General features: G+C 42.4%; 1 protein-coding gene across 1 annotated transcript in view; it reads right to left on the reverse strand.

Annotated features, from left to right (window-relative positions):
• Positions 1-993: 993 nt before the first annotated feature.
• Positions 994-23,608, reverse strand: part of LOC147911321 (uncharacterized) — a 207,098-nt gene continuing 184,483 nt past the window's right edge. The window contains exons 12-16 of the transcript XR_015550862.1: positions 5,336-5,371; positions 4,747-5,071; positions 3,664-3,812; positions 3,107-3,369; positions 994-2,757 (exon numbers count right to left, since the gene is read on the reverse strand). The gene's annotated coding sequence lies outside the window, so the exon portion shown is untranslated. The remainder of the gene's footprint in view (positions 2,758-3,106; positions 3,370-3,663; positions 3,813-4,746; positions 5,072-5,335; positions 5,372-23,608) is intronic.

Raw genomic sequence — 23,608 nt, forward strand, 5'->3', positions numbered from 1 at the left:
CCTACAATGTAATATCCTGCAGGAAGTCTTCTCTGATTTCCGCCTGCAAGTATGAGTTTGTTCACATCAATTAATTGATAAGTTTCAATTCTCTATTCTTGTTATTGCCAGCTACAACATAAACTCCAGGAGGGTAGGACACAGCACCCAGTGGGCTTGGTGGGAGGGTGCATGTCCCCCTTCTTGTACCTCTATCCAGACAACCTCTTACAGGTGTGCTGTCTGATATGGAGCAGCAACAAGTCTCTTTTTGAATTAAAATTAATTTTAGTTAAATAAAATAAAAATTCTGGTACCTCAGTAACATTAAAACTCAGTAACAATAAAGACCAGTCCCAATGCCATCCTTTGAGCACTCAACAGCCACATGCGGCTATGCACTGGACAGCACAGATATAGAACATTCCACCACTGCAGAAAGTTCTAGCGCATTGGTGCTCATCTAGAGCGGGACTTGGCAAACTATAGCCTGTGGATCAGAAACCACATGACGCCCAAACCTGTAAGTCTGCTTCACACACAGCTGGAGGCCCTCACTGACCATCTGGCCCAGTGGGTTTCAGTGCAGAGATGAGGAAACAAAAGTCCAGAGAGGGGAGGTGACTAGTATGAGGTCACAGAGCTGTCTAGGAGAGGGTGAGGGCCTCCTACATTACAGTGGTGATCTTTTCTCTCTCTCAATGGTGGGTAAAGACTGGGGGACTATGCCACCTCCTGCCAGCCTGAGAAAGTTCAATGCTCTCTCAGCTCCAGGCATCCAGAGTCCCCAGAAAGGCCTCACTTCCTTTCCCAATGACCAGGGAGCCTTACCATCCCCAAGGACACTCTTCCTGTCCAGGGTCAAGTTCTGCAGCTGGGTACCATTCTGGGTCAGCCGCAGGAATTCCTCATAGATGACAACTCTGTCCAGTCTCTGTGCCAAAGCGGCAAGGTACACAGGGAGTCCACTCCAGTGTGGTTACTGTGGGGGACAGACCTGGAAGGGCGCAAATATGAACAAGGGTGTCTAGAATTCTACCCTGATTCTAGATTCCCTGCTTCTGGGTCCTGTTCAAGAGAACTTTCTGCAATAATGTAAACATTTGTCTGCACTACCAAATACACTCATTATTAGCCCCATGTTGTTATTGAGCACTTAAAATGTGGCTAGTGCGTGTGAGTGAGGAACTGAATTTTTCATGTAATTTCATTTCAAGTAATTAATTTATAAATAAATAACCATAGGGAGAACATTTTTGAAACTTTGGAGTAAGGACTTCTGCAAATGCATAAAAACAATGAGAACACTGGTAAAAATGGTCGAAATCAACTTTTCAGAAGTCTAGAAATTAATCAAAGGCTTGTAAGAATCTGAGGAGGGTTTAGTGAAGACACACGGTGGAATCTTGATAAAGGGAGCAAACTTCGTAGCACTATAACTTTCACTATTCCCATCTTGCTCTCACAATATCCTCCATAACTTTGAAAACCATCAGTCTCAGAACCATGGTAGCTGAGACAACCAGCAGCCCAGCAGCCATAATGGGTTTAGAGCTCTGAAAAGACCCATCCCCATCGAACTGTCACTAGCTGACTTACCTGGCAGCTCCCCGAAAAAGCCCCATGTTCAGGGCTTTTCGTTACTTGACTCAGAGCTTGCCCAAGGTGGAAAGTCTGTCCCCAAGGCACTTGCTAAAAACAATCAGCGCTAATTGTTTTCTATTGTAGTTGCCGGAGGGAGTGATACCAGCCAAGGCAGGCAAGAGGTGAGCCAACAACTTAGAAGAAAAATTGGGGGAATGAGATCTCCACAGGGGGCTTTGAAAAGCTCCAGTGTATTTGTGGGCATCTGGAAGGCCACAAGGGCTCAGGGATGTGGTACGCCCAGGAAAGACTTGAGAATGTCTGAATCTCTCACCTCTAGTTGGAGCGGTGGCTTAATATCTGAAAACTGATTATGTAATACACCATATTAATAGAATTAATGGCCAATACCACATAATTTCGACCATATACATAGAAAAGAATTTCACAAAATACAACGCCCTTCATGTCTAAAAAAGAAAACACTCAACAAATTAGGAATAGAGAAAACTTTCCCAACCTATAAATAGCTTCGATGAAAAACCCACAGCTAACACCATATTCAATGCTGAAAGACTGAAAATTTCCCCCTAAGACCAGGGACAAGGCCATGATGTCTTCCCTCATCTGATATGTTAATCACAGGTACTAGAGTTTCTAATGAGGGCAATTAGGCAAGAAAAAGGAATAAAAGAAACCCAGATTGGAACAGAAGAGGTAAAACTATTTGTTTTGCAGAGGAGAAGATATTGTATATAGAAAAACCTAAAAAATACAGCCCCCACACACACACAATATGTGAATCCTATCCCACCAGGTGTATAAAAAATTTAAATTGCCCCATGTGGTTAGTGGCTCCACTATTGGAGAGCACAGTTAGACTGCTGATATTTGTTCAAAGTCTCCAGAAGAGGAGGAGGAAGAGGATGCTGGAGGTTGGTGGCCCCAAATGTTAATGCTTTTCTCAACCCCCGAAAAACCTATGGAAGGAGATGGTAGGATTAGCTGACAGGGATGTGGGGGAGAATGGGCACCATGTCAGTGACTTCCAGATCAAGGATGTGTCACGGGAGCTCAGAGCCATCAGCCACCAGCTCAGCCAATGCTTCCAATCTCCTCAACCTACATCAAGTCGGTGACCAGGCAGGAGAGGAATATGTCTCACAGCTGGCTGCCTCTGTAGAGCTTGGTGACCTAGAACAAACGCGAGGGAGAGTGGGAGAGATGGAGGTCTCCTGGGGATGCGGGGCGCCACTGGAGCCGGTGAAAGATCACAGACTTTGGGGCAAGGGAGACCTGACTTCAAATCCTGGCTCTGCCCCTAACTCATTGTGTGACCTTAGACACAATACTCCCCTTTCTGAGCTTCAGTTTACCCATGTGAGAAATGGGGAAGGCAGCTAGGACATCACCTCTGGAAACTGAGAGAACCCAGACACGCAGGGAAAGTGAATGATTGAAACAACCATGTAACAGATGTAAGTCAGGCAGAGGAATGAGGGTGCCCTCAGGGCAAGGAGAGACGGGACAGGGGAGACCCCACCTGGTCCTGGGTGTCCCTCAGCAGGGCGGTGTACTCCGAGGATGTGGGCTCCGGGTTGCTGTGGTTCCAGCTGATGCTGCGGAAATGCAGCTGGTGCTCTCTCTGCATGCATAAACTCCAGGGTGCAGAGCCTGGAGCCACCGAGAGGAAGAGCAGACACGTGGAGACTCTCAGCTCCCAGCACAGAGGCATGGTGGCCCACGGGGTCACGGTGGTGGGTGCAGAGAGCGTCCACACAGGTGGCTCCCCCATCCTTCACAGGCCTGGGGAGAGAGGTACATGGGGAATCTAGAGAGAGGTCCTGAAACCTCTGGGGTTGGGGCCAGAACAGGAAGGAGGAAATGGGAGGACGGGGGGAGACAGAGAGGGGTGGTCACAAAAGTGGTCATTAGGGGCAAATGCTCAGGGGAGGGTCTCGCCTGAGGGAGACCAGTCTGCAACTCAAGGAGAAGAGGCCCAGGCTGCTCTTCTTGAACAAGGACCCAGCTGAGGAGGAAGGAGGAGAAGGAGCAGGAGGGACAGGGGTTGGGGGAGGGGCTGGGTGGGATTTAACCCACCAGGAGCTGCTGGAACCAGGGTCTCCCCAGGCTCTGCAGGACCCTCTCAGTGGAGTTGAACGTGGCTGAGCCGTTGCTCCTGTCTGATGAATACCGGAGGGTGGAGATGGGGAAGGTGACTGTGAGGGTCTTCAGGTTGTGCCCCAAAGCTGCAAGACGAGAGGGAGAGCGATGGCCATCACTGAGAGCTGGCCTGAGACCACACCAGAGTCCTGCACTCATTATCATCTGTCGTCTTCTCTCCCAGGGGCACCACCACCCACCCGTGTGGTCACCCAAGTCAGAACCAGCATATCTGCTCAGCTCCTCCTCCCTCCCAGTAACACCCACTCACCTTGAACACTGGTCCTCACATACACTCCCTCTCCATCCCTGTCCCAGCTCAGGGGACTTAACTTCCTTCACCCGGACCAACACCCCAGCAGGCTCACTGGATGCTCTGTCTAAAGGATGTTCTACATTGACCACTGGAAGAATCTTTCTGAAATTAATACCTCACTAGGGCCACCACTGCTCTAGTACCACCCATGGCTCCCTATGGTCTTCAGTGTTTAGTTCAACCTTCTTGACCTGGCACTCAAGGCTCTACTCAATCTGGCTCCTGCTGACCTTTCAGTCTCATTTTATCCATGTACTGCGGGTTAAACTTTATGCTTCACGCAACCCAAATTCGTTTCAATTCTCCCCATATGGCATATTGTTTCTGGCGCAAGCCTTTGCTCATGGAATCCTCTCTGCCAGAAAAACTCTTCATCCTCTACCTGCCTGGGTCTCTCCTGCTCATTCTTAAAGACTCTATTCAGGTGAAACTTTCTCTAGCAAGCTCTTCCTCTGCAAACTATGCCAGGTGCTTCTTCCCGAAACCTCCCACACAGTGTTATATTGGTGTGTTAATTTCACAACGCTAGGGGCTCTCTGAGGGCTGGCCTCAGACTGAATCATTGGTATAATCTTTGTGATCAGCACCATTTCCTCAAAACCAGAATGTCACACTTTGGCTGCCCAGCTCCTGGATCACAACTGGCTGGTGGAGGTGTGGGGCTGGAGAGCTTCTCTTGGGAAGGAAAAGGGGCCCCCAGATACCTGTGGTGGCTTCTGGTGGCACAGTTGATGATCAAGTATGCAGGGACGTGGTGGCCGGCTCGGGAGCTGTGGCGAGGGCTGTCTCAAGGAGGGACAGAGTGGGAGGAGCCCCCAGGCTCACCCGGGCTCCAGCAGTGGCTGTCCCAGGACCACCATTCACAGGTGAAGCATAAATGAGAGTGAGAGGAGGGGTGACTGTGTGAGTAGAGGAATGAGCAAGCCTGTGGATGAGAGGAGCCCAAGAGAGTGAGATAGGTGAACAAGAGACTGAACACAGAGGAGAGACACATGGACGGGCAGAACACTGGACACACATACGGGATACCTGGAAAAGGAGGACCAAGGGTGAGGCTTTAGGAGAATTAAAGTGAAAACCACGTGGGGTCAGAATGTGGTGGAGAACATGTCTGTCACTAAGGCTTTCTCACACTGGGCTGGGACTCTCCACCAGAACACGGGAGAGAGAGAAGGGATGAGTTAGGGCCCTTCCAGGTCCTTCTCTCACCAAGGACAGTGGGTGCAGGAGAACCACTGCTCCCCAACCCCAAATGGGGATGGAACCCAGGAGATGAGGGCCAGGAATACTCACTGGTAGTAGTCAGGGCCTCAGCTCCATAGGTGTCAGCTGTGGAGAGAAGGTGAGAGGAGCTGACCAAGAGTTGGGGTGAACATAAAGGATTAAGGGAGAGGGAGGACATAGGGACCTTTGTGGGAAAAGCTTAGGGAAAAGCAGAGGGGAAGAGTGGAGGGGTGTTCAGGGGGGATGAAACGAGATGGAAGATGGCTGGCCCCAGTCATCACCCCAGAAGACTGCATCCCGACCAGAAGGAGACAGAGATGGATCACAGCTCACTTTAGAGCAATGGAGGCAACACAGAACTATGATAGGGACAGAGAGCACAGCTGTAGCCCAGCCCCTCAACACTGACATAGAGGCTGTCCCCATCCAGGATGAAGGAGCCCAGGTGGGTGACGCCCTGGCTCTCATGGCTCAGCTCCCAGTAGAGTTGCTCTCTGTCCAGCCCAGGACCTGCGGGGGTCAGGGTGGAAGGTACAGACAATGTCCACCCCACTGGCTGCCCACCCTTCTCAAGCCTGAGGGAGGAAGAACATGGGGACGTGGAATATTGAGCAGGGGTCCTTCTGAGGGTGGAAAGCGAGAGAGTGGAGGGGGAGGAGCCGGAGGGAGAGGCTGAAGGGGCTGCTCTGATGCCTGGAGGGGCTCTCCTCGGTGTCTCCCGTCTGAGACAACCCCCTCACAAGTAAGGCCTGACTTCCTTTAAGATGTGGAAGGAGGCCTGTGAGTGGCTAAGTGGGGTGAACACACAGACCTGGGTGAGGGGGCGCCTGCAGGTCTGCACGGACAGCAGCGAGGAGCACAGTCACTGCCCTGTGCCATCTGACACATGCAGGCAAGAAAGTACCGTTACCTTCTCGCGGTTCTACACTCCAAGGTCTTTTCTTTCTACTTCTTTCCTACTCCACAGCCATCATCCAGGCCTAGGGAACAATCACCTTATTCGTAACCTTCTTCCCAACACCTCCTATCTGCCTCTTAAGTCTTCATTCTTAAGCCTCAAGTCCATTTTAACCCACATGCTTAGACCCAACGCCAATCACATCACCCATCTGCTCGCACCTCTCCAGTGTCTTCCCACTGGTCTTAGAACAGAGTCCAAAGTCACGCCTGACCTGGTCCAGCCTGTTCCCCTCGCTGGTCTGGCTCACACCTCTCCCCCCGTGTTGACTCGGCTCAGCCATCCCTCTTTCAGGTCATGGACACACCAGGCTCTCTGCTTCAGGTGTGTCCTCATGCGGGTCCCTCTGCCTGAAACGCTCTCTTGAACACACTCCCACACCCTCACTCCAGTCTAACCCTCCAACCACCTAAATCCAGTCCCAACTCTAGCTCTCAAGCTAACTATCAATCCTTCTCAAGAGGGCTTCCCTGCCCCCTCTGGTTTAGTCCCCTTGTGCCAAACTCCCAAATCACTCTCATCATTAACTGTCTAAAATCCAAATTCCCTAACAGAATATAAATCCCATGGAGGTGGGACAAGGTCTGTTTGGTTCTCCAGGTCCCCACGCATCTGGCCCAGGGCCTGGCTCATCAGATGAGGAACCATCCTGGTTTGAACGCTAAATGTCCTGTGTCCTGGAAAACCCCTCTGTTCTGAATAAATGAGGATGGTGGGTCCCCATAAATTGTGCACTCAAACAATATCTATTGCATGACAAGCACACATTCCCCTCAAGAACGTCCCAGGAATGCTAGAATGAAAAAGGCACACAGACATACACACACAATTAGGAGAGGCCAACAATTATATATAAAATTACTTAACAAGATTGTCTTCAACGTGAATCACCAGACTGTTATTTCAGAAAGGATTCAAGAAGCAAAGTTAATTCCCTTTAGAATGTCAGGTGGAGAGGACAATCTTTTTGGAGACTAGCGCCCTACCCTTCTATCTAAAAGGTGTTGCTTAATATTCCTCCAAATAATTTGAAATCTCATAAACAACAACAATATGCTGAAAATAAATCCGGCTGCTGGTCAATTTAACTTTACATTTCTGTTACTAACATAAAGAAGTTCAAATCATATTTTTCTCCAGGTGTCTGTAAGATTTTGAATCTTTGTGGAGCATTTATAGGTCTTTAGAAGTCAAATTGAATAGGCCTGAGGAATGTTGCTGAGCATCCCTGCTAATATTTAATGAGATGTCTTGTAATACTACATATACACGTAAAACATTTATATATTTATATTTATATATGAAATCCTGACTTTTGAGAATTCGGAATGCAGGTAAGTCTATATTTCTTTACTGTTACACATATTTACACTTATTTACATATATTTGTTTAATGTGTTCTTCTTTGCAAATAACTGTATTTTCTGAATTATTTACACACACAGAGCCTCACACACCTTACCATCTTTCCCTTGAATATAATCCATCAAACATAAATAAATAATAAATAATTTTTCTCATGATACCCTCACTCTCAGTGAGTCCTTGTGCTGACAAGCTGAGCCCAGGAAAGCCCACTGGCAGGTCTTCTGCACAGCGGAGGCTGCTGGAACCTGTTGGTACCAGGTCCACAGAGTACTCACCTGGTCACACAGAAATCCACGGATCAGCGAGGACAGGTGGACCCCGTAACTGTAAAGGCTTCCTTTAAATAAACTGGTAATTTGGCTTCATGATTTCCTTAAATTCAACACATTCTAGATGAAAACTCCTCTATGCAAAGATTCCAGTAGAAATAACTGTGTCAAGGAGAATTAAGACAGGATCTAATAAGCAACCTAATCACCAATCTCCCAATTCCTATTCCCATGGCAGACATTATTAATCAATATAGTCTAATCCTGTGGAGCCTGAATATTGGAATCTTTCTCAAAGCAATCATAGCTGGCAAAGTTTAAACCTACCTGCCTCCCTGAGATTAAGAAAAAAGCATTTTATCATCAACAGGGTCTTAGCAATACTAGTCACTCTCAGTTCATTCTGTGAGGACGGTAGTCACTATAATCTTAAATGATGGACATCAGCTTTTTCCATTCTACACAAGCATCTCACTGCAAAACCTTTCACTGATTCTCCATATCCCACTCTGTTAATGGTGTAAGGAATAAGACAAGAAAGGAAAAACAGAACCAAAAACACAACAGAAACCCCAGCCGCTTCTCTCAGAAGATGCAAAATCTGTTTCCAAATTCCAAATCTAAGGTCCTAAAACTTCTAAGTGTGAATTTATGGGAATATAAATTCAACCAGTCTCATGATATGGCAAAAATTTCACATATAGGGTTGCCTTGTGATAAAGGATTTGAGCATCAATAGGATAACTATTAGAATAATGAAATTTAAATATCCCAACTTACGTAATTTCCTTGGATATATCATAGCAAAAGTTTACATAGGATACTGTACCTTATATAATATCTTTCCTCCCTCTACAACACTCTCTCTTTCTCTCATGCCTATTAGCCTGAAATAAGCAATAGCTTTGATTACCTTTTGTCTGTGTACATTAGTTCACGGTCTGTTCCCTTACCCCTGCTGCTGCCCTGCCGGGTGCTCTGAGCTCATGGTCTGCTGCTATTACAAGAAGCTACTGAACAGAGCATAGCCTTGCTGGCTGAGATGATTTGCTTCTGCAGTCTGGATTACAACATTCAAATAAGGAGGAATACCATGAGGCAAATCCATTCAGTTCCTGAGTTTATAAATAGGGAGCAACTGAGCCAGCCCTGATGGCCTAGTGGTTAAAGGTCGGTGCGCTCAGGGCTGGCCCTGTGGCTTAGCGGTTAAGTGCGTGCGCTCCGCTACTAGCGGCCCGGGTTCGGATCCCAGGCGCGCACTGACGCACCGCTTGTCTGGCCGTGCTGAGGCCGCGTCCCACATACAGCCACTAGAAGGATGTGCAACTATGACATACAACTATCTACCGGGGCTTTGGGGGAAAAAAACAAAAAGGAGGAGGATTGGCAATAGATGTTAGCTCAGAGCCGGTCTTCCTCAGCAAAAAGAGGAGGATTAGCACGGATGTTAGTTCAGGGCTGATCTCCCTCACAAAAAAGTTTGGCGCGCTCCGCTTTGGCAGCCCAGGTTCGGTTCCTGGACGCAGAACCACACCACTTGTCTGACAGTAGCCATGCTGAGGTGGCGGCTCACATAGAACTAGAAGGACTTATAACAAGAACATACAACTACGTATTAGGGCTTTGAGGAGGGGGAAAAAAAGAGGAAGACTGGCAACAGATGTTAGCTCAGGGCAAATCTTTCCCAGCAACAAAAAAAGAGCTCTAAAAAAATTTTGGATAATGAGAGCTACCTTAAAATATGTATTCAGATATAGTCCACGTCTGAGTTGGAGAGTGAGAGTTTAGGCAGTGAGGAGTACCTGTATTTGACAAACTGAGGAATACTATTCTGCAAAATGCCCATAACTGATCCCTGGGAGGAAAGGGGAAATACGGCAGCAAAACCCCCCTCTTCTCTTGCTCTAGCTATGAGACATTTGGAGGTCCTGTCATGCTTCTAGCACCATCACCACCCAGTACCTTTGGGGAAGCAGGAAGCACTGGGGCCCGACTGCATTAGAGAAACACTGCAGCCACTCAGCTATCCACATTTACATGCATGTTCTTTTCTTCCACATCATTTAGATATTTTCATATTAGTAAGGATTTAACAGTTAAAAATATCTCAAGGCAAAAGAAATTGAGAAAAACTATAAAACAAAACAACGCCAGGCTAAGTGATAAATTCACACACAACTGTAAGAGGCATCTGAAAGTCACCACTCTTCAATGCTACATAAAAATAAGTTACTTACAGAATTATTCTGCATCCTCATTTCATAGGCTGCTTGTCTCGGATTACTGGCTACTTGAGAACCTGGTGAATTTCTTGAACCCAAGGCATGAGGGGTTAATATTGCACCAGGAGTGAAAGCTGGTTGATCTCTCTAACATAAATGGAAATGAATGTAGAAATTAAAATTAAATCACAACACAGTTAGATGACAGGAAGAAATGAAGGCAATGGAAAAGAGTCCCTGCTGTAAGCTCTTTAAAGATGAAATGGATTTCCGTTAACATTACAGGGTTGTCTACAGTTTGATTTGATGGTAACTTACCCTGTAAACAATAGTCTGTAATATTTAATAACTCTGCTATAAAAGTACATATAATACACTTTTCTGATACATAGAAGCTATTCAAATCTCATTAGGTTATTCCCTTATGTTCACTTACAATTTCAAAACGCATTCAAGACACAATTTTAGGCAAATAAAGATAACTATTAAGGTAAAAATAAGCCAAGAGTTTGATTTATACTTAGGAAATACAACTTCTATTTATCCTTCACCTTGACGGAATTTAACTCTTTGTTTCCAATTAGTCAGAGCTAGGATTATAGCTACAGTAGGTGACAGTCATGGCTGACTGATAAAGATATTTTTTAAACAGACACTGACTGAAAGAAAATAATAATATATAAGGTAGACATCAAACATGCCCTTCCCTATCTAAGTGGTTTTGAACCCACCTGCAACAATCAATAACTCTACTTTTCTCCCTTATAGGTTCCTGAAATTGCTCGATTCTAATAAAATATAATAATAAAAGGTAGTCCCCAAACTCCATTTGTTTAAAATCCAGTAAGGAAGACAAGAAAACAAAAACTTAAGAAGTTAAGTGACTATAAAGTGTTATGCAATTAACCAAGAAAACAAATATCACAAGCGAGAAGCACTAGAGTTAAAAGGAAGGACTGCTCAACCTGGATTACAAGCAGAAGCAATAGGGAGGCCTCGTGGAAAATGTAAGATGGGAGGGAGCCGTGAAGTCAGAAACCCATGTAGAGGGACCAAACAAAGGCAATGCTCTGAGTCAGGAGGGACTTGCTATATTTAGAAGACAACTGGGGAAAAGCAGGGTGAGAACTTGACCAGATCACAGTATGCTCTGCATGCCAGACTAAGATAGAACTGGATTCTGCAGGAACTAAGGAGTCACTGGTAATTTCTGAGCAGAGAAACAACAAAGTTTCGAGTGTTGTCTTCTAGGAAGAGTAACCTGCCAAGGATATAGACAGAGTGTAGTAACTTTCAAGAAGATACAAAGAGCTAACTATTTTTATTACAAAAACAATACCCAATTACCGTAAAAAATTCAAATAGCTAAGTGCTACCCGGCCCCTCTGGCCCATCAAGTGTATCCCCTCAGACTCTAGAGCTTAGAAAGGACTTCTTTAAAACTGACATCAGCATTCTTTCTCCAGGTAAGAGGCAGCTGGGTAGACATTACGTCCCTAACAAACTACTGGATAAGGAATAAAAAGCTATCTTCCTCCCAAATTGTAAATGTATGTTATTGCCAATCTGATGAAATTAATTAAAACTCACCTTCATTCTCTTTCTCTCTTCTTTCTGTCGTCTTCTAAAACTGTCCTAAAAGTATAAAATCCACATATTCTGTCAAATAATTACACAAAAATGTAAGAGTTAAACATTACCAGGAATGATTTGGGAGACAAAGTTTTAAAGGAAGACCCCAGAAACGTAACTAATTAAACCAGGCAATGGACTATATGTTCAAAGTGCTGCTTATCAGAACTTTAGATAGACAGAGAGCATTCTAAATTGAGTTTAGATACAATTTAATTATTCCTCTTAATTTTTTTCAGATAGTTTTTGATATCATTTCAGGAAAGAATGCAAGAGTCATAACAAAGACCCTCCGTTTTACCCTGGAGCAAGTAGCCCACCAATATGGAGAAGATACAAATAAGTAACTCCCCACTTACTTTGGGCCACTCAAAGGCCTCCTTTACCCCAGAAAGCATTCCTCCCACGCCCAAGTTTCTGTGAGCATCAAGGCACTGAAATGACAGCTACGGTGGCCATGGCTGCTGCTGTGGACTAAAACAGGGGCCAGCAGGTACTGTACTGACTGTCATTCTACTAGCAGCTGCACTTCCATCACTTCCAAGTCAGTACTGCCACCTGCAATATAACACCCCATTGAGATCTGAAATTTGTGCTTTCTGCCAGGAGAGGGGCTGAATGCTGGATACATGGTGACTGACGACCTTAAAACCTCCTAAGACAGCAACACCACCAATTTCTTTAATCAAGCTTTTGCCCCATCTTTAAACTTATCTAGGTCACCAATGACCCACAGACTGTGACATCCATTACTCAGTTTTCAGTCCGTATCTGACCGTGACTCTTCCTTCTTGATCCGTGCTCTTCACTTGGCTTCCAGGACACTACACTCACCTGGTTCTCCTCTTTCACTCTTGCTGAATGCCTTCACTCCTCAACTTCCCAACACCTTAATATTGGCGTTCCTCTTCACCCAGTACTTGGATCTCTCACTCTCATGGGAGTGAGCATCCAGTCTCACGGCTTTAAACACCATCTACGTGCTGATGACTCCCCAGTCAGGACCTCTCCCCACTCAACATCTCCACTTGGGTGTACAAACTTCACATGCCCCAAATGGCATCCCCACCCCTAGCTTTGTGCCTCCCAGTCTTCTTTATCACAGCAGCTCAGACCATTTTTCAATTGCTCAGACAAAATGCTTCGGAGTCATTCTTAATAGCTTTCCTTCTCTCACCCCTAGCATTTAATTCACCAGCCAAATCTACTAGTTTTACCTTCAAAACATGTTCAGCATCCAATTACCTCTTATCAATCTCCACTGCCACCATGTTGGCTCCCTTGGATTATCGCAAAAGAGCCTAATTGGGCTCACTGTTTCTATCTTTGCCTCCATACAGTTAGTCTCAACAGGGCAGCTAGAGTGATCCTTTTATAATATGTGTCAGATCTTGTCACTTTTATACTCAAAACCCTCCACTGATGCAGAGTGAAAGCTAAAGATCTTATAATGACCTATAGGGTCCTACCAGATCTGGCCCTCCACCATCTTTCTGACCTCCTCTCCTACCCCTACTACTTTCCCTTTGCTTCCTCTGTGCCTGCCACACTGGCTCCTTGCTGTTCCGTGAACATCCTGGGGAAGCTCCTGCCCTAGAGCCTTTGCACTGGCTATTCCTTCTGTCTGAAACGCTCTTCCTGCAAACACCTGCATGATTACTCCCTCATATCCTTCAAAGTCATCTGTCAGTGAGGCCTTCTCTAGTCATCTTTTCTAGAACTGCAATGTCCTCACGTCCACCTTCCCAGATATTTCCTCATCTGCTTTTTTCTTCACAGCACTTATCACTCTCTAACACATGACACACTTTACTCAGTTTCTGTGTTTATCATCCATCTCCCGCGGAAGAATATCAGCTCCATGAGGTCAGGAATTTTTGTCTGCTTTTTTCTTTTGTTTGTTGTTGTATCAGTAACACTCAGAATACTATTTGGCACACGGTAAACACTTAATAAATATATGCTGAATAAATGAAGAAGATTTGCAAGACAAAAGGCAAACATCAAAGCTCATAAAATAAAAAGCATCATATTTCTGACCTAACTGCTCAACTTTAATAATAAATATTGATGTATTCCTCTTTTACCATGCATTCTGCTGGTCAGTTAAATACCTATTTCTAAGGGTGGTAGTTACACATAAGCAAAATAGGTACACCTGGTTGGACTTTACTGATCTTTAATTTTTGTGTGCTATGAACTCCTTTGGAAGTCTGTCAAAAGCCGGAGACACACTTCCTGGGAAAATACACACACCTAGATACTATTATATTGAATTTCTCAGGGTTCATAAATTTCCCCGATGTCCAACCATGCTGACAAACATCATATGATGTCAGGGATACCAAAAACGATCCAAAGCTTTAAAATGCCCTCTCTGCCAGGCCAGCTGGAAACTTTATTACTCAAATCTGAAGCACTCTGGTATCTATCAAATCCCATACATCCCACTCTAATGGCAAATATCACCAATACTTAATAGTACAGAGTAACCTAAAACCACATAAAAGGACTGTTCTAACGTGAGGCTTTTACACCAAGTACTACACCGTATGTGTAGTTTTTTCTTAAGCATAAATGGCAGCAGGTCAGGTGGAGCCACCATAATTGTTGAAGGCTTAGTTAAAAATGGCTGTCCTGATAGACATTTGATATCCTAGACAAAGTCAGTTATGCTATTTAAATTTTACATGTGAAAAACTCTTGCCATCACAGAAGATTACCAAGTACCAAAGGCTTTAAAAAGAACACTTACAGTCTACTCACACTGTTATATAAAATGGTACCCAAGGTTCTAAAAAAGAGATCACTAGCTATAGCATACAAAGCTGAAGAAAATATAAAATCTTGTCAGATGCAATGACATGTTTTAATCTGTTAGGAGGTAATGAAGCAATGTAGCAATATTATTATGTTGCTATTTGCTCAAAATAGCCATATGACTTTTTATAAAATCAGTTTCTAAAAGGATTTCCTTCACTCTCTTTCTAAAAAGCTACTATCTGCTCATTTTACCCACTGCTTGCCTCCCTTGCCACTCTTGCACAATCACCCTGCAACCTACTCTGCCTCCAGGCTACTGCCCCTCCACCCCACTAACTCTTCAGGACCTCTGAGCCCCTGGCCATGGACTAGGGGCCTATCTCACTCTGACGCCTCCGGCAGCACCAGTGGCTTCTCATCTCTTCAGGGATTTCCTCCCACCTCTCTAGAACTGACTCCCGTTTCTCCTTAAGATCCATGCTTCTTAAGGTTTCTGTTGGAGGCACTTGAACTCCATACAAAGCTCCAGGGATTTCAACTTCACACTCATGACGTGAAGTATTCTGCCAATGTTCTCAAATCTCCTTCCAAAAGACTTCTGCCCTGAGCTTTACACATATCCATCTAACTGCTTCACGGACTTTTCTCCTCTCAGGTGTCCTGTGACCCCTCCAACTCAGTATCTCCAAAATGAAACTCAATTTCTACCTTGTCCTCACCCCAACCTGCTCCACCCCCACTGCTTGCTGTCTCATGACCGGCCCAACCACACTCCCAACTGCCCAAGCCAGACTGGACTTCTCACCTAAGCACTCACTCCATCATATGTCATCAACTTCCAAGTGCTTTATTATTTTATTTCCTTCTTTCATGTTTAATTGCTTACTCAGAGCTGCAACCCTCTGCCTAGACTGATGCTATCTAACCCAGAGGCCCCTACACTCCACTACCAGAGTACAGAGTTCCTAGGTCTTCACCTGACTTTCACAGCATAAACATTTCCTATAAAACATGGCATCCACTAGTTCATTCCCAGCATTCTTCCAGTCTTGGAACCCTCATTTCACATCCTGTTGATCAGACACGTGTTTGGATTTTTATCTTAATCAGGATTATGAAGAGAGAAAAAAATTACAGTGCAATTCACACAGTGTGCAATACACAGTTCCACACAGCAAGCATCACAGCCTTTATAAAATAATCAAAGCACTGGCCACTCATGATTACATTGGCGTTTGACACACTACAATAATATAACAACGCACTCAAAGAGGTTAAAAGTACAATCACAGGATCATCACAGCCTATTAGAGACAGGAGCAATTTAGCTACTGCAATAGAAACACTTTACCTCATCATCCTTTCTCTTTTTAAAAATGCTATCCTCAACTTCACCAACTGCTAACATGATCATCTGTACTCTTTGCAGATTGACATAACCACTTCCTGTAAGGTAACCCTGTAAGTGATAAAATACATGTAAAATGATCTTCTTATAAAAGCAAATACTTCTGTTTTGAAATTATTCAAGAATGAACTCACCCCAGTTTTGTGAACCACATTTTTGTATATGTTAACCAAACGGTCAATTGTACCTTCCCTGCCACCAGGAAACAAACATTATGTATTAGGACCAGTACGCACTGTAAGCAAGAAGGCTGCAACAGTAGTTTAAAAACCCACACAAACACACATACCGAATCTCTAACGACGGCAGGTGAGGAAGGAAGTCATTTCCCACAAAGAAGCACATGAAGACCCAGTCATCAGTGCTCCTCTCGACATCAAATGTGAACGGTAGGCTGGCCATGGTGAGCTCTCTTTCCAAATACTACAACCAAAAAGGAATGCTGCCATTAAAGCTATGAAACGGCACTCTGCTTTAGAGGGCTGATTCTAGTGATTATTGCTCCATACCTCACGAAGAACATTAAGACGAAGGAAGATAAACTCTCCTTCTGCACAAGGAAGACTATCTGCAAGTTCATCGTGCTGCAACAAAAGGAGTAAAGATTAAACAAGTCTACTCTAAACCCTGTAATTTTTTTCCAGCCAAACGAACACTATAGCTTTTTTTAAAAGCAAGATCCATTTTAATATTACAAGTACTAAATAAAAAAAGAACTCACCAAACCATTTTAAAAATAAAAATTACCCATAATCCCAATCATACCTAGACCAGGGATCGGCAAATGTCTTTTGCAAAGGGCCAGATAGTAAATACATATATTTTAGCCTGTGCGGGACACACAGGGTCTCAGTTGCATATTCTTTCATGTTTTATTTCGTTTTTACAACCTTTTAAAAATATAAAAACCAGGGCCAGTCCCCTGCATAGTGCTTAAGTTTGGCATGCTCCGCTTTAGCGGCCAGGGTTCGCAGGTTCAGATCCTAGGCGTAGACCTACACCACTAGTCAGCCGTGCTCTGGCGGCAACCCACATACAACATAGAGGAAGACTGGCACAGATGTTAGCTCGAGGCTAATCTTCCTTTAAAAATAAAAAATAAAAAAAAAAGTAAAAACCATTCTTAGCTCATAGGCCAAATCTAGAGGGCTGGAGTTTGCCAATCTCTGACGGATAGCCAACCAGTATTTTGATGTGTATGCCTCTAGACCCTTCTCTGTGAGCATACAGTATATTTCTTACCTGCTTTTTTCACTCACTATGTCTTTTAAAGAGGTACCATATTCTTAAAACAGATAGAAACCTCTTTAGAGACTGGATATAATCAAGTGAACCCAAAATCTGCAGAAACTAGGAGTAACTTAAAAGTATCAAGAAGTTTAAAGTATCAACAAGTTTAATATATTTGATTTGTAGTTCCTTTTAAGAATAACCATTTGAAACATTACTTGTACAAACAAATCATGTGCCATGGACATTATTACCTATGAGACTTAAGCCTCGTATACTTACAAGCTATGTTAGAAAAAGTGGAGAGTAGAAAGAATGAGTACATGCATGCTTTTGAATGTGTCTTTAAAGAGTTTTCAAAGACACATTTCTATGAGAGGGAACAGAGAAAGTAGGTAAAAAATCTAATCAAAAATAGTCTTCTCTGTATATTAAAAATGAAGCAACCTGAATATATTTAATGCTGTTCAATTATACACTTAAAAATAGTTAAAATGGTATATTTTGTATTATATATATTTTATCACAAAAAAAATAAAATAAAATTTTTAAAAAATGAGGCAACTACCATCTCAAATTTCTTACCTTTCCCTTCTTTTCTCTTGGCAAACCTTCACAGTCCTTAACTTCACGTCCAAACTGATTACAAAGAGCACATGGCTTGGGTTTGTTTGGTTTGAATTCTTCTCTAATAATGGTAAAGTTGGGTTCATGTGTAGCAAGGCCGAGCATAATGAGATCAGCTATCAATCACCAATGACAAAACACTGAACCGTGAGCACTTTCAGAAAATCCTTACCATAACCAAAGACATAAGACATTACCATAACACAAGACACCAACACAAAGAAAAGCCCAAAGGAGCACACAAACAGAGGCAGCAAAGCCAAAATGCCTAAAACTTCCTAGCAGTTCTCAGTCAACAAGATGTCCCCCAGATACATGGGCCTAGAGTGTAGACTACCACTCATGAGTCAACACTCGTCCATTTTAAAGGTATGTGCAGCCATATTAAAAGGTAGAAAAATGTAAAAAAAAAATTAAAGATAGGTAAACATTAATCACAGATTAAATAACTCAGTACTAATTTCCTCTCAAACATAAAATCAGCAAGGCACTTTAGAATTTCCAGGCAATCATGAATAATTCATTACTATACACCAACTCATCAACTTGCTATGGTTTAATCCAAGAGACTCAAATTCCAAAGAAGAAACTTACCATCTGCTCCACATAAGCAATGATGAGTGTTTGGGTCATGGTTAGGCTGAGCTAAAGGAGGAGGAAACATATATTTATTATATTTATACCAGAGGAATATCACATTTAACCATTTTCTATATAATGGCTTGTCAATCAGATATTCATAAGTGATTTTTACCTCTTTGTCTTCTACTGTAATCCATAATTTTATGTTCTCCTTCACCAGGAGCACTAGCATCAGATAAAATAACCTATAAAAGACAGTTTTTAACACTTTCAGCTCATCTCCAATTTTCTAGGACAAAAATCAACAGAACTGAGTATCTTAAAATAAACTGGGATAATTCTATTAAGATGTTATTAATTGGAAATTTTTCTTAATAAGGTGTGTGTGTGTTAAACACCAAAACTATTTACTTACTGCATGGAATAGAAAATCAAATGTCTGGGTTAAACTTAGCCATTAGAAAAACCGACCAGTCACAAGTCTCTACCATTCTCACTGCTACCTAAGGATACAGCACTGAAGCATACAAGCCCTGGGAATAATCAATACAAGATACCCAGTAAATACAATTTACCATATCGAATAATAGGGAAATAAGCTTATGAACCTAAAATTACACAAAAGTTTGTTTAAATTTTACTTAAATACTTAGGAGAACACAGTTATTCTTTAAAGGCAGCCCCACAACTTTAATTTTGCTATATTTTGATTTCAAATAGAAATTTTCATTTAAAAATTACTTTCATACATAAATAGATATTTTTTAAATCATGAGTACCATTTTATGGCTTCATAGTGACGGTAAAAGGACAAAAAATTGGCATTGAGAGAAAATTCGACTGTCTAAAACTGGATCACGCAAGACATCCCATTTCTAATAACCCTGGCAGCTTCTCCTTTCCTCTGACAGTCAACTAGTATTTCACAGGGGGGAAAAAAGAAAAAAATACTACCAGTCATATCAAAGTATAGACTCAAATATCACCTTCATCTTTTTGAAGTACCAAAATGTGAAACTTACTGTCAAATTTTTCCACCCAGGATCATTATTTAAACGATCAGCTATGTAATAGCGAAGGCATTCAGCAAGACTGTCCATGAACTCGGTTCCCTAAAATGATAGAAGAAAATAAATTAAGCTATCATTTAAGAGTTAGCAATAGCCAGCAAAGTCTGAGACTACTTACTGGTGTAATACAGTTGCTGTCAAATCTTTCTTTTATTTCTTCTGGAGGAAGAAAGCCACCTAGAGAAAAAGAGGCAATGTTTTGTTATCCCCATAAAAAGTGAGGTAAACTACTCAATATTAAGCCCAAACAACAAACACAGTAAGCTCAAATACAGAAAAATGAGAAGTATTGTCACTTGAGGAACAATGTTCCCCTTTCTGGGAAGAAAATAAGATTCCTCTCCTCAAATTTAAATAAAGCTTTAACATAAGTGTCAAACAATATATAGTACACAAAAGATACTATATTGTTATATAAAAATATAAAAATTATGATGTTCTTCCTAAGGCCCTCTGCAGCAGACTACACACACGGGTTAGGGGTTCTAATTTGATACCAGTTCGTAAAATAAAGGTGCCTTAGAAAAACAAAATTAGGGCCAGCCTCGTGGCTTAGCGGTTAAGTGCGCGCACTCCGCTACTGGCGGCCTGGGTTCAGATCCCGGGCATGCACCGCGGCACCGCTTCTCCGGCCATGCTGAGGCTGCGTCCCACGTACAGCAACTAGAAGGATGTGCATCTATGACATACAACTATCTACTGGGGCTCTGGTGGGAAAAAATAAATAAATAAAAATTATAAAAAAAAAGAAAAATTAAAATGCTGAATTTATCACAGCTTATGATAAGAAATAAATGATAAGAAATAAAAATATCAGCTTGAGAGATACAAAAACCCTATTTTTCCCTCTGTATCACTGATTAGCTTTTTCTCAAGACACAAACATATTTCATAACATGTTCAAGAAAAAAGACATCTTTAAAATCAAAGACAATCTGTTATAGATACAAACAGGTTTTAGAGTATTAGTATAAGCTACAGCTAAAAGTAACTATATACTCGCAAACTTCTAGCAAATTAAAATAACATAGAATGTATCATAATTGCAGCCTTGACCTGACTACACTATGGTATCTTTTTTCAACTTCCAAGTGTAATATCCTGAGCCAATAAACTGTGGCTTTCCTGGTCTATCACATTGCCCTATGTAACACAACACCAAACAAACCATTCTGCTACAAGCACATCCCACCTCACACACAGGTGTCCTGGGAAAGAACCAGTCAGAGGGGGCATGAAGACCTCTTGACCTTTCTCCTCTCTGAGCTTTAGCCAACTCCTACCTATGTACCCATCAGGAATTTCAAGGCTTTGAAGAATTGATAAAATGGCCACCTGCCCCCCCTGGCCTCCTCAAAACTGAGAGAACCCTGGGTACCTCACTGCCTCGGTTCCTGCTACATCGATCTATAGTGACAATGTGTGTGACTTGGTGAAAGCCTGGAAATATGGATCACATCATCCCAGGCCTCCTCATATAGACCTCTGAGTTCTAAGAGGAAGCAACAGGCAAGCTACCAAGACTGATTTGAGGAAAATGTTTACAGAATGGTAGCTTTCTAATAGCCCCCATTAGAAAAAAAGAAGTAAGAAGCACTTAAAATATTTCTATTTTACAGATACATAAAAGTTAGCAGAAGAGCTGCACTTGTCCTGAGAGGGACTGACCATCTGCTCTCCCTACCAGAATTCCCTCCTTGTATTCCCAAGTTTCTCTTTTACTACAGAGTTTGGAAACAAATAGTGAAGAATTCCATTAACAACTTTTCCTCAACAGTGAACATAAATTTTCCTTGCATATTCTGGGATCCTAAGTAAATTAAAACCTTATCTATTTGTAAGAAAAAGTGGCCGCCCCTCCCCCTTCTGCATACATCTTATAAAAAGTCCACCTTCAAGATTCACTTTCTTTACCTTTTGCCAGTATTTCTTCCCTGACTCGCTGCTTCTCTACTGCTGCTTCCATTCCTTCCTTTGATGCTCTGAACCTCCTCGAACGCTGCTGGCTCATTTTAGCACGTGGTGCCTGAAAAACATGTATTTCACATTCACATAATATTATTCAAAATATTTGCAACTAAATCTGCACATTATTTTGAATCAGTTGTTGTTATAAAACTAGTACACTAAAATGGAAAAGGTAAGTAATATGTCTAATAATCCTTTCACCACAGACAGGAGATCCTGAGGACTTAAATTTGGACCAAGAACCTAAAAGCTGAGCTCAGTGAGTGACATATCAAATGGACAAACATCCTATGAAGCCACAGCACTTAACAGTGCAGGCCCCACGACCTAATGCCAATTCCACTGGGTTATGGTGCTTCAAAGCACCCAAGAAGAAAGCTCACTTGACTCAAAGACTCAGCCAGCAGACAATGACTACAGAACCAGGATCAGGAAGAGCTTCCTTCTGTCCTTGCCTAAGAGGAAGGATGGTCTCCAAATGAGATCCACAATGCCCTATAAAAGCAAAAAAAACTACTTGATCTGTAGGACCCCAAGGCACTTCCATTTTGTACTTCCCACAATAAGCTTCATAATCACCACTCTGTCTCTACAAGCACAGCAGGAGACAGGGAACAAGGTTTTTACCAAAAGTACTTTTAAATCATTCTAACCAAGTGAAATTTAAATCACTGGATAACCCTGAATGAAGTGAACTGGACTGTAAGATTCTGAAGTTACTGAACTGAGTTTTGGGGTTGGAAGGGACTCTGAAGTATCCTGTCTACAAAAAATAAGTTCTTTTATATTCTCTTTTAAACAGTTCCCTTTTCTGTAAAATGAGACCACCTAATCTAATTCTTTCAAGCACCAAGTTCTATGATCTACATTTATATTTTAACAAAAAAACATGTTACAGACATGAGCACGTACACAACGCACACAAATATGTACATATTTTATACTTGATCTAGCAGTAAGGGCATACTGCAGTAAAGTTAAAAATTTCCTTCAAGAAACTTAGCTAATGTGAATTGGAATATGCTCCAAATAAGACATATTCCTGTTCCCTTTATTCTTTACTCCACTTTTAACTACAACTTAACAAGTTATCAGGTAGCTAAGATTTTTCTTTGAGTAAAGAGAACCTCACAGAAAAGTTAATCTCCTTGGACCCAAAGTTTTCTGGATTTTCAAAATCATTCCATTAGCTACTACAATTGCTAAATCTAAAAGAAAAAGAGAATCTATTTGCATATGGATAAATAAATTTAGGCTTATGATTTACCTTAATTTTCCTTGAACCCTGGTATATAGTTTGCTAATCAATTATAACCTAAGCTACTTGACATTATTATCATAGGTCAGTAAGTTATTCCCCTCTTAAGGTCCTGTGATGACTAATCACCGCCTATAGGATAAAATCCAAACTCCTGAGTATGGCAGGTGAGGCCTTCTTCAAGTCATCACTCTACTTCCCTTTCCAGTCTAAAACTCCTACAGTTGCCCAAATATGTTAGTGTGATCACAGGCATGGAGAGTGTGTTTACCTGCCACATTTGAGAAGTCCATGAGGTCCTCCCTCCCCATATCTGTCCCATCCATCCCCTTCCGCTGCCCACCAATCTCCAAGAAATGGGACAAAAGTCACCTCCTCTCTATCTTCCAACTCTCTTAGTAGCACTGACACCTTCTTCCCTCAACATGCTGCATGTGTTATCTAGTGCCTATAAAGTCCATAAATAACTAACCTCACTCATTTATCTAAGTCTCTGTCCCTTTACTGGGAAGCCCTTCAAAAGCAAGGGCAGTCACCAACATCCCCAGCATTTCACAGTACTTGGTACAAAACAGGCATAAAAAGTGTTTGAATGCATGACTGAAGGATGAGGCTTGCTTTCTCAAATTTACCACACTCAATATTTTTCTTTATTTAGCTGACTTTCATTCTAGACACTGGGAACACAGCAAAAACAAAAATGGAGGACTCTAAGTTAATTATTTTAGCACTTACCACTCCACCTATTGCCATGTAGAGAAGTCGTCTTGGTCTTACTATATTGAAGTCTGTCAATGTATTCCAAAATTGCAACCATCATTTCATCTTCGTTTTTGGTGCTGGTCTATAATGATAAGCAAACGATGTAATATAATATAGTACTCCTCTGTAACTGGTGATGTCAGTGACAAAAACAGGTTACGTACTTGTCTTCAGGATGAGTACAGGGATGGATGAGTCCATTCATATCCAAATACAGATTACCAA

The sequence above is a fragment of the Ceratotherium simum genome, unplaced genomic scaffold (assembly GCF_057802395.1).
Source record: "Ceratotherium simum simum isolate JZ-2026a unplaced genomic scaffold, ASM5780239v1 HiC_scaffold_43, whole genome shotgun sequence".
Classification (NCBI taxonomy): domain Eukaryota; kingdom Metazoa; phylum Chordata; class Mammalia; order Perissodactyla; family Rhinocerotidae; genus Ceratotherium; species Ceratotherium simum.